This window comes from Mastigoproctus giganteus, chromosome 5 (genome assembly GCF_048544385.1).
Source record: "Mastigoproctus giganteus isolate SK-2022 chromosome 5, ASM4854438v1, whole genome shotgun sequence".
Lineage (NCBI taxonomy): Eukaryota > Metazoa > Arthropoda > Arachnida > Uropygi > Thelyphonidae > Mastigoproctus > Mastigoproctus giganteus.
In genome coordinates, this window is record NC_143579.1 from 56,941,336 (window position 1) to 56,953,735 (window position 12,400).

The window sequence follows — 12,400 nt, forward strand, 5'->3', positions numbered from 1 at the left end:
AAACTTTTCGTAGAGCTCAACTTAGAATTAATAGGTAATACGTTAGAAGACCTCTGCTTTTCTGTTTCAAAAGGTATTCTTAACGTTAAGAATGTTTAAAGTTGTCAGATTAAATGTAATAAGTTTATCTATTGAAATTTGATTTTTTTCCTTGCGGTTGCAGACTTTAACTGCTTAAGAGATCTTGGGGGAAGGCGACAATTAAAATTTGAGCTTCTGAAGAGAAATGAAGTCAATATTCTCATAATTGCTCGATTTAATGGCATAAGGTCTAAGGTCGTTATGTGTCTGTTCCTCAGGGACATGTTTAAAACTGTCGCACGCCAGTGCAGTGTAATAATACTTAAGCTGTTTAAAACAAATGTTTCTGATGAAAAATTTTAGCACGTTCTAATGATTTAATTAATCTTAACTGGCCAAGATATCAGAGTCGGTATGCAACTTTATAACAACAGAATAAGTCGCATTTTATAAACTTGTATCACGAAGTTCACTTTTACAAAACAAAAAATTCAATATTCGATGATATTAAATCATCTATGCGAGTTAAAAAGTTATACACATCCGTACCGTACTTAAATCTTTTTTTAAGTTTGAGTTGCAATCATAAATGAAGTAAAAACTTCTTTACAAAGATAACGCACCTAATTTTACAAATAAAACTGTCTCGTGTCCATCACTCAAGACGTTGGAGGTAGTATGTGGTATGTTCTGTTGATACGATTGGTCTCATACCGGTAGAAAATCGTACTGGGCCAACTTCACCCTACAAAGCTTCATTTTGGCCCTGATTGCGATGCTTTGTTTCAAAACGACAACGCAACCATCCACCATCTTAAAACTGTATCTGAATGGTTCGAGGAACATTCCCGTGGTTTCCAACATCTGCTCTGGTCGCCTAATTCTCTAAATCTGAATCCAATTGAGAATATCTGCGATATGCTGAAAAGCGTATACGGGAAAAATTGTGGCCCTACTAGATACTGAATAAAGGGTTCTACCTTTCTTTTGGCCAATGAGTGTAGAAGCCCATAGGATGGAACCCGCTAAGGTTGAATTACATTAAGATGCTCACTCAATCAAATTTACTTTCGATTTGTGGTACGCGTAAGAATATATGCATTTTTATTAATCATTTATTAATAAATTTTTGTTTCCTGTTTACTCAGCCACACGATTATTGACAGATAAGTTTGCACCTGTGTTGCGTGACTATTTTTATTTATTCATCGGAACTGAACATGATTGATGTCATCAACAAATTACGTAATAAAGCTACTGTAGGACCAGACGGTTTCCCATTATTCATAGTAAACATATGCAGCACATACGTTGTTGACCTTCTACTCCACATTTTCAGACGAGTCTTACAATCTGGAAGAGTTCCATCAATTTGGAGATCTTACAGTGTCAAGCCTAATCCAAAGATTAGGAAACCGAAACCAATTTCCATCAGTTGCTATTTACTTAAAATCTTTGAAAAAGCGATTCAGCCAGCAATTGCCTAGCACCGCTTTGGTCACAGCCCCGAGTACCTTCATAAGAGATCAACTACCAATCCTCTAGATGCCCTCTTCAGAATCCAACAGGCTGTGGGGGGGGGTATTTATGAAAATGTTATTTTATATATTATTTATTCCCCTATTAACAACTCCCCTTTCTATAATTCCCTTTTATAGTAACTCCCCACTTGTGCATCTGACTATACTTTACAGAAAATTTCCATGTTCTAGGGGAAAATCTCCTTGATGAGTTTAATTCCCTTTGGATAGGCTTTTTCTCAGAATAACAAAGAGACACACAAATGTTGTATAATAAAAATACAGTTTATTGGACACCTTTACATAGATACATCAAACAAAAGAAATTTATTAAACTCATGACCAAATAGATTTAATTTCATCTTCTTATAACAGAATGTAAATGAGCAAAGTAATTTGCCTATTGAGCAAACTCAAGGAGGGCTATTTCCTTTACATAAATCATAAACAACTATCTCCTCTTTTAAACTAACAAAATGTTTCTACTTCCTTACTCCTGAGTTCAATTGACTTTCAAAAGAATCTATTAACATTCTCCTTTCATTACAAAACAATTCCTACTCCAAATTGATAAAGCTCCGATACTCTTAATTTCAGTATAAATCCTTACTCTGTTTTCTAACAGATTATAGCCTACAACCTTCTCTAATCTAGGTAATTATTACTATCAAATTTCTACAATTAACTACTTGCACATTCGGGGGTTACTGGCATCCGTCTATCCCCTTCCAAAATTCATACTTAGTCATTCACTTATTTAACCAAATATTAACAAGTATCAATCACATCAAAAATTTTATATCTATTCCCTTCCAAAATTTATCTATATGTATATTGACTTGCCCTGGGTAATGTCCTTCAGTCCATAACATTCACTAACTTATTCATTACAATAAAGTACTACTTATACATATGTGTTCAATCAAAAGTTCTGATAAACTGGTTATCGAGTGCCTATAGTCGGTGTGATGTTGGGATTACTTAAGCAAACTAATCACTTACTTACATAACTTGGCAGACTTCACGGTACATCCTTCTCTAAGCGAGTAGGGGATTCTTTCTATCTGGGTCGCATCTCACAATCACTGGGGGCGTTCGACATAAGATGCTGGATTCCTTCCTGGGTACCTTTGTATTTCTTTATGGACGCATTAATTTCATCTGATCAGAATGGCTGTACTCTTTTTGCCCGGCTTCGGATTTCATCAGCTCCAGCGTACTTGCTCTCAGAATATCAGGCAATATCGTTCCTTCATAATGGAGTCGACTCCTTCTCATCTACTTTAAGGATCTTGAAAAATTTTCCCTCTTTTCTATGGCACGTGTTCATCTCTCACTTCGAAACTCAATCTACTTTTGACTGACTGTCTGACCGACTTCTGCACTTCAACTTCATCTTTCCACTTACTCGACTGCCTCTCTCACTAACTTATTAGATTAACGACTTAACTGTTCACTTAAAGCTTATCTCCCCCTCATACTGACTACACATTAAAACTTAGCCACTTTTCTCCACCGGCTACTCTATCTAAAAGAACTCATTCCTTTCTTTTCTTCTCCAACTCTCATCTTACTGCCCCACTCACTGACACTGACCCACTCTCATCTTACTGCCCAACTCACTGACACTGACCCACTCTCATCTTACTGCCCAACTCACTGACACTCACCCCCTCTCCGTCTCCATCCACAAATTTTTCTTACCAGTTTGTCACGCCTTCCTACAGTGGTTCTACCAATCTCCTCCTTCCTATCTTCATTTTTATCCTTTCATTAGTTGGCCGGTCAGCCAGCCCTGTGGCACGTGATTCACAATACCCCTCTCCTTTTTTTTTTCCTACCTGTTAACATCCGTTGAGCTCTTTCATGTAGGCCGAATGCATCAAAACAACTCCTTCTGGGTCATCACAGCTTGTCTCAAAAGCACTACAGACAAACCACAAATGTGTCACTGGAGACCATCGCGTCTATTTTTAGAGGCTTGTGTGTGCGTTTAGCCATATGCGTTTCCGGTGCGTGACCCCTCATAAACTTGTTGCGCCGTACCACCTGCTGGGCTTGCTATAGTATTTTCCGTCAGTTTTCTGTTTTTGACGGATGTAAAGCTAATTTTTCTGTTTTTCGTTCTTCCTACCTTTTAAGTTTTACAATCCTTACTGGATAATTCTTGTTTATAGAAACTGACGCTATTAACATTTCTCCCAACGGCAAGAATCCAAAAAGGAAAACTAACTTCAGAAGTCAAAAAAATATATTTTATTTTTGTAAGATTTTCAGATCTTACAAGGCCATCAATAACAAATCCCAGATTGATATAATCTTCCTGGACATTAAATCAGCATACGATAGAATATACCTACCAGCTTTCTTTACTATTATGAAGCACTACTCCGGTCTGGCAGATACCTTGCTACAAATCTTGAAGTTCATCCTACTTCTCAGACATCTGTCTGTTACTGTCAACGACTTCCAGATAACTTTCGACGTCACGAGGCATCCCGCAAAGGAGTGTGCTTTCAACAGTCCTCTTCGCAGCAGTTTTGGAACCTTTCCTAGCATGTAATTCTAACTTTGTCTCTTATGCCGATGATCTGAAGTTCTACGTGAGTTCAAACCATCCTGATCAGATCCTCGATATTAACCAACAGGCCTCTACACAGATAATGAAAACTGGAAAACTATCTAACCACAATTTGGTTGCACCTGAACCCTTCCAAATCTGCTCAACTACCGATAACCAAAAACAATGCCGAGGTACCCACTAAAGCGATTTTCTATTATAAAGTAGCATAAGAAACATGTTAAGATACAAATATAGTTTTTCTTATTAAAATTAAGATATTAATATGAATTTTTAGCCATTTTTCAACTATTTTATGTTACTTTTATTTTTCCCATACGATCTTTCACAAAACATTTCCAATCAGAGATAAAATTTCGAATAGAAATGACTGTCATACGAATCTGGTTGCAGTTTTGGCACTTCTGGTCCTTAAGCGATTAAAGTTATTTGATTGCCACTGTGAATTACTGCGACCTCCTTATAATTTTCATTTCTTTGTGTGTGTTGAAAGTGTTGTGTGTGTTTCTTTGCGAGTGTTGAAAAACATCCATGACTGAATTAATGATAAGTAATTAATAGGATAATGACGATGATGATGAAGTACGAATTCATTTTAAATAAGAGTTCACGAAATCGTCCAGTTTTGTTGTTATTGGGTATTGTCACTGCCATGTACTACTTAAGACTTAAAGGCGGTGCTAAAGAAACCATCGGGCATCGCTTTGGAGACGGTTTACTCGCTCACGCACCCATCCATCGATCGCTGAACTTTTCAGTCACATGGTTGTTGGTTGCTATGAGACGAGGAAGACATCCCTGTTCGGCGTGTGGCTGACTCGCTAAAGGGTGTGGTGATTTAAGAGCAAACACTGCTCCGCTGGCTCTCAGTTCCTCCCTTTAAGTCCTCACCGAACCAACACGAGAGAGAGATGTGGCCTTTGGAAAGTGAGAGTTGGAGACCTAGCAGAAGTGCACTGTAGTTCCGAAAGAGCAACTCCCAAAGGATGTAGGCAGACGGGTAAGTCAAGTTCAATTCTAGTAGACGTTTTCATGTGCGTTCACCTGTGGCCTGTAAAAAAAAAAAAAAAAAAAAAAAGATTAAGAAGCCATATGGGATAATTCCCTCCCATTTGGACCGTGGCATACAGATAACGAGATGCACTGTTGATCTCTTACGTATTGGCAACCAGAATTTTCACGCGTTTCTTTTACAGGTGTCCAGTCGTGTTGGTTGGATATTGCATTAACCAGATGTGGAATAATCTTCGGTGCTTTACATATTTTGAAGTTTCTCCAACAGCCGGATACGCATCCCGGACAGTAAGTTTGCAGGATATGATTCTGTATCCGTGCACCACCATCCATTATCTCAGGAAGCTATTTCGAGTGGAGTTAACAAATTTCCTGACTCTTCCGGCTTGTGTACACGATGTGATCATTCAGAGCTCTGCATTATTCGCAGCTGTGTTTTGCTTAGGAACTTCCAAAGAAATTTTTATTTGCTATAAAACGATATATCATAATTTAGAACATCGATGTTTTAATAATCCGATAATTTTAGCTCAATTTGGATTATATAGGTGTTGTAGATGTTGCTGTAACTAAAATATAGTCAGAATTAATTTAGATTTTCCTTTGGTGGAGTTATCATATTTGTTTTTCTATCTCCAATTCCGTTTAGTCGAAAAGTGGAAAGGTAATTAATTTTTCTATTTCGGATTAGCGAGATTTGTTGACTATTCGGATGTGTATGTAAACGAAAATGAGACTCTTTTTGTGAAGGAACGTTTAGATATTTTTAACCTAAATTTTAATGAGGAGTACGAAATTATTATTATTTTTTTTTAAATTTAAACGACTTAACCTTTTTAATCTTTGCATATTCTACGAGTTGTTTACTTGTGATGGTTAATCGATGTGACCTCCTTATTTGCCTGGCCCATAGTCATAAACCAAATGATGCTTATGATAATGTATTTAGCCACGTATATACACTCACTGGCCACAATATCTAGTAGAGGCATCTTTCCCTGAGTTATAGGCATACACGTCGTGCCATGGACTACATTTAGGTGTTTCAGGAAGTGCTCTGTCAAACATATCTTAGATATTTCTCAAATTGGATTAAGATCTGAAGAATTAGGCGGCCAGGGTATTGAAAATCTTGGCAATGTTCCTCGAACCATTCAGGTGCACTTTTTACACAGTGGACAGTAGTGTTATCATCCTGAAAGAATCCGTCACAGTCCAGGTGAAGCATTGCAATGCGACGTTGATCCGATACGACAGAAAGGTATCCATTGGAGGTAACTCGACCTTCTAACGATACGAGCGGACCCAGTCCGTACAACAGAACATACCCACCTCCAGCAGCTTGAGTGGTGGACATGAGACAGTCTAGATGCATGGCTTCATGAGGTTCACGCCACACTTTTCAGTCATTTAGTGCTGCATGTAGGGCCTTCCGTTGTGATGCACAATTCGCTTTGAATTCCTACGGGCTCGGCCTTTAGCCGCACTTTTTCCCTTTTAAGTTCTCTTTTTGTCTTCCATGCATTACACATTTTAAGATGGTTGCTTTCGTTACACCAATCCTGCTAAAGGTGCTCCAAAAATACACCTTTTTGAAAATCGAAAAGATCTTCCCTAATCGGAAATCAGAAAGGTCTTTTTCACGACCAGATAGACTGAGGCCCCCAGAACGCGTAAATTATTTATCTGATACCAAGGAACTTGACCATACCACGTGACAACTTTTATTTGAATATCGTACTTTTAATTATCTGTTGATGCCAATTGCAACAGGTTCCTAATTTTTAAATTTATCCGGTAGTGTGGCCACGGTCTTCTTGGAAATAAGCACCAAAAGGTACCTACCGATGGGTGCAGAAGAAGCTGGATGTAACATTCCCACTTTCGACTGGCTGCTGCTCTATACAATTAATTTTAGCAGAAGATCTGTGGAGAGTAGCCATCCAAACAGTTTTACATAAGACATCTAGACGAGAACATCACTCTCCTGGTTTAAAATATCAAAGGAGACGAGCTGCAGCTTACCTCCCTACTGTATAGTGTAATGTTTAGACTCTTCCTGACTCTGAAGGCAAACGGATTCAGAATGTATTTTAGGAGCTGGAGGAACGAAAATATCTTTGTTCGTATACAGTTCATTAGCTGAGAAAAAGTAAACTAGTAGCTGAGCTACTAGGTATCTGGGTCCATGCATGAATTGTTGAAAGTACAGAAAACTCCTGGCTATAGATCTAAGGATTCCGCTTTAAGGATGGCATACGGGCGCATTCTACTCAACGCAGTAACGCCCAAACTTAAGGGGTGCGCTGAAATCTTGCCGTAACTGCAATGAAAGAAGAGAAACCGTTAAGCATTTTTCTGGAATGGCAGGCTAGCAAAGTGATTTGCTGAAATGTAAAAAAAAGTTGCTTGCTTCTCCTTGATCTCGGAGCATGTCACCTACCACCACATGAATTTCCTATTAGGAGGACGACTGAATTATCTTCTATTCGTTATATTAGAAAAGCGCTACTTGATATGGCGGATGAGAACTAGCCAATCCAACTAAATATTAGTGGCTTTAACTACATGTTTAAATGCTGTCTGCTTTTCTATTTCGTCTTGGAGCTATTGGACATGCTCAGTTCCCAACAAATAACGCTCGCTTTTGTTTTGGTCACCCTGAAAAGGGCAGCCATTTGTTGAATTGCATGCAACTAGCGTGAATATTGAGAGCGAAAGCGAGGATTAAGACCTGAATCGCCGTAATGAAAGGCCAACAAGAGGTGGAAATCATCCATAGAGGCATCCTCAAGAAAGAGAAGCGTGCGAATCAGAGCGTGACGAGTCGGGGACATAGTGCAGATAACGGCACGGATCTTGTTCAGATAGTCCATCTCACAGAACCCTAAGTGTTGAAGCGAGTCAGATCAAAGGAATGGCCTTCCAAGATGGAATGGTAGTCCATTTCACTAGCTTCGGTGTCAACGGTCTTAGCGTTACTTACATATCCTCTAAGCCTTTTACGACATCTGTATGATTGACTTTATGGTCAGTAAAAAGCGACTGTTAATTTGTTATTTAAAACTTGTATTCTGAGTTATTTTATTTCACGACCTCTAAATGTTGAGGTCGCTTGCATTTTGTTTGATGAAAAGCGATTCCATCCACTTTCTAACATGTCTGTAAGGTGAATTTGGTTTCGGGACATCATAATCCCTATTTCCGACTACGTCAGTTTCAGAGCATCTTTTGGATATTTCCTCCTGAGCAGTAGATTCTGCAGACCCTTTTTCATAATCTCCTACGTTCGGTTTAGCAGAAATTAATACCAGGTTTTAGATCTGAAAGCAACCCACTTTTTCTGACTGGCGGTGTAGTCTTCGATGTTCATCCCGGTAGTGATTGAACCAATCCTTGCCCTTATTTTCTCTTTGTTTGATCTGTTTCATGCTCTGCTCTTCTAGACGATTTTCTAACGGATGAAATGAATTTTCTGGTGTGTGTGTGTGTGTGGGTGGGTGCAGAAGGATAACAGAATACCACGTGCCTTGCCTCCGGTTCTCTTGTTGGTATCCAAGATCAGTGGTTCCGTGAATTCTACTTCCTTAGTACATTGTTTGAAGGGTTCTCCGTATTGTGCGGATACTATTGCCTTGTGATGTTCCCTGATTTTGGACTTGCTGCATTATAGCCTTAACCGCTCATGCGCCATAAACACCAAACCAAAAACCAAAGTCCCTCATTAAATACAGAGGCTCTAGGGGAAGGACTGTTCCCCAAGAGTTTCAATAAATTGGAGCAAATACTTCGAGCTGATTTCGAATCGCTGCTATATCATTTGCATGACTCGGCTCTGTCTCTTAAAAAGAGAACGTTCCTTATTTTTGTAATTATTTATACTCGAATCAACTCTGTTTATTATCCCTTGACATTCAAGTCTGTAGATGTCGCTCCTGTCGCAAATCACTGTGTTATTTTTTTTAAGCGTCAGTCAAGTCTGTCATTTGAGAATGTAAGAGACTGCTTAACAGAGAACGTGAACATAGCTTTCCTAAAAAAAGAAGTCATTAAGGATGAGAAGAAGAAAAAAGTGAAGGGAAAGGAACGAAGCACAAAAAAAGACCTTCACTAGGTCAATATTACCAAGCAAATGAAGCGCGCTATTTTATATCGTCTTGGTTCATTACAAAGACTGCTGTTGATGGCTGGGAACTGATCGCTGACAAGGCACAAAGTAATACATTGGGAAAGAAAAATCTCGAAGGAGTTGTAAAGAAAAAGAAAGCTTTAAGTCCATTTAAATCAACGACGGATCGGTGGATGACTTATAGATTGAGGTCGAATTAATAGAAATGCTGATTTCAGCAAAAATTTATGAATTTACATTTTCTAAATATAAATTTCTCGTTCAAACAACTTCCATTTCTCTTTCAGCGTTACTGTAGGGGTATTTACGCTAAAGAATGTTTGTAATAATTAGTGAATAAAAGGTCGTCCTTTATGCGGGCCCTCGTGGGTAGCACAGTTGGTGGAATCGTCGTCCTCCCCACACTGGGTGGAAAATACCCGAGTTCAAGTCGCGTCGATGACGTAAGGAATTTTCATGGACCTTTTTCACAAAGTTGCTGATTTAGTCTGTCTCAGCGAGGGTAGCATGGTTTCTTCTCCCGGAAAGTCATGTTTTTCATCCAGCAAACAGGATCGACCACAGAACACAGCATATAAGGAGTAATATGGCCTTAGTCACTAATGCCCCTACAACCCAACAACAACAACCTTTATGCGGTCTATCGCCCATGTAACCTATGACCTCACATTCCTTTATCTAAGTACTCACAGCTGTGGAACATGAACCACAACAGATTGTTCAAGCGTCGACATTCTCGTATGCATCCTTCAGCATTGAATCCGCATGTGGGAATCTGTTTTCAACTCTGCGCCATGACACTTACAGATTCTGCTTGTTAGGATTCTGACCAATTCATATTGATGCTTGATCAAGAATTGGAAGTTTATTGCGTAGTCTTCTGGCGTTTAATGCATCAGCTTAAACTGCATGGATCCTGGTTGTTGATCAAGGTGAGTCTTCGAAGCTCAGTAGTCTAACTTCGTGAATTTGACTATTTCCATTCAAGACCAGAACTATCAATAATCCTTGCTGACAGATTTCGGTGTTTTGCAGTAGTGGGTTTTCTTACACTTTATTAAGACTCGGATCCCACTGCGTTGGCCGGTATGGATCGTTAAGAAATGTGAAGTCATTCGACTGACAGATAAAAGGTTCTTTGAAACAAGCACGTGTTCGGATACTTTTACATATATAGCGTACATAGGCTGATTAAATTTGTCTTGTACTTTAACTCATTATTCGTTCCAGATGAATTACTGTTTTAGTTGATATCCGGAAGAAATTTAAAAGAAATTTTGTTTTGAAGAAATATATCTCATGGTTTCTTTATTATATCAAAGTCAGAATATTTCTCTGAACCTTCTTCCATAATAACGATTTTCTTATTTGTTAACCAGACCAGTTCTCAAATGATACATTTTCCTCGTACATCGTGTGTTCCTTCGATAATAAATTTACCTCAATAGCAGTGGTCTCGATGATCTTTGAGCACCAATCATTTCGAAATATCTTGTATGACAACCCCAAGTAAAGTAAAAGTTACGTTAACGAAGTAGTTTTGGAATAACTCTGGGGATTCGGTTGCGAAATTGAAATGAAATCAATCTCCATTACACACTCAGTGAATTCATAACAAGCTGCCTATCATTGGCAGAAAAACCACTTCATGTAGCGAAGTTTGCTTGCCTTCAAATTTTCATTTGCGTCTTTCCAGAAAGGGAAATTTACGTGCAGTCCCTTAAGAGATCTGTTTTCAAAGTTTTCCTTTTAATGTCCACTGGAGGAAATTAAATCTTAAACCAAATTACAAAGGCGGTTATCCGATAGCTGCGAGCCACCTGAGTAAAATTTCGTATAGATGATTCGTGTTTTGAACAAACCAGATGTTATCTTTCCGATCCGCTGGTGGTATCCAGCTTTGCTGTTGCCAGGCAACGTTCTTCTATACGTCATAAACGTAAACTAGTTTGCCGAAGTTTAAGCAGTTTGGTGTTATCCACCGATGTCTTTAAAGTGATCCAAAATTTAAGCCCACGTAAAAATTTTAATGGGATTCAAAATGAATTTTCTAAACAGAATATAGCTAGAATCACTGATGACGTGTAGTCCTTGTACTGTGTGCTATTTAAGGTGAGCCACTTTGCTTCAAACCTGTGGTTATTACAATCCAGAAAGGTTCCATCAGACATCAGAAAAAAAACGGCTAATAAGTAACTTGTTTCAATTAAAATTTCAGTTTCTCCGTGTCTTGGGTATTGTTTTTATTGATGGTCTGCACCCCAATGAAGAGTTTGTTTTGAGGTAACTAAGGCCATAAGGAGTCGTTATACTGTGTCTGCAAATTGCATGTGGTCTGTGGTTGACTTTCTTGTTTTGGAGGATGAAGGTCCCCCCTTTTTTTTTTTAGATTGGAACGCATGCCCTGGTACAGGAGCCCACCTGTGTAGTTTGTCTTTCTGAAACAGGTTCTGCTCAACTTGGTGCTAAGTGAGTATTCGGATCCTTGGCTCTTCCATTTTTACACACATTAAGCAGAACTTTAGATGGAAGTTTTCGTCTCAGTGATCTGACTATCTGCTGTATACAGGATTTAAATGTCGCTCCTACTAGAATGCGTGTCAGCGATGATTCATATACGGCCCTCGTGGGTAGAGCAGTTGGTAGGATCGCTGTCCTCCCCACACCGGGCGGGAAAGACCTGAGTTCGAATCCCGTCGATGACGAAAAGAATTTTTATGGGCTTTTTTCACAACGTGGCTGAGTTACTGTCTCAGGCGAGGATAGCATGGGTTTTTCTTCCGAAAACTCGGGTTTTTTGTCCAGCAAACAGAAAATCAACAACAGAGTACACGCGATTTACAGACAATATACACGGACCAATATGGCCTTAGTCGCTAAAGCTCCTAAAAACCAATAACAGGGACGTCCCAGAGTTCGAACGGAGCGAGGCACTGGCATGGATTGGCGAATGGTGCGTTCCACCACATTCCACAAATGTTCGATGGATTGTTGGGGAATTTGATGGCCAGGGCAGCACACGAAATTCTTGATCCTCGAACCATTCTTGCACAGTACGGGCCCTGTAGTACGAGCGTTGTCTTGTTCAAAGAGTCCAGTGCCATCTGGATACACGGTCACCATGTAGGACAAAAC

The 12,400-nt window shown here is 39.2% G+C and overlaps 1 protein-coding gene across 1 annotated transcript in view; it reads left to right on the forward strand.

Moving 5' to 3' along the window:
• Nucleotides 1-5,007: 5,007 nt before the first annotated feature.
• Nucleotides 5,008-12,400, forward strand: part of LOC150085414 (prolactin-releasing peptide receptor) — a 107,827-nt gene continuing 100,434 nt past the window's right edge. Inside the window, exon 1 of the mRNA XM_090373214.1 lies at nucleotides 5,008-5,122. The gene's annotated coding sequence lies outside the window, so the exon portion shown is untranslated. The remainder of the gene's footprint in view (nucleotides 5,123-12,400) is intronic.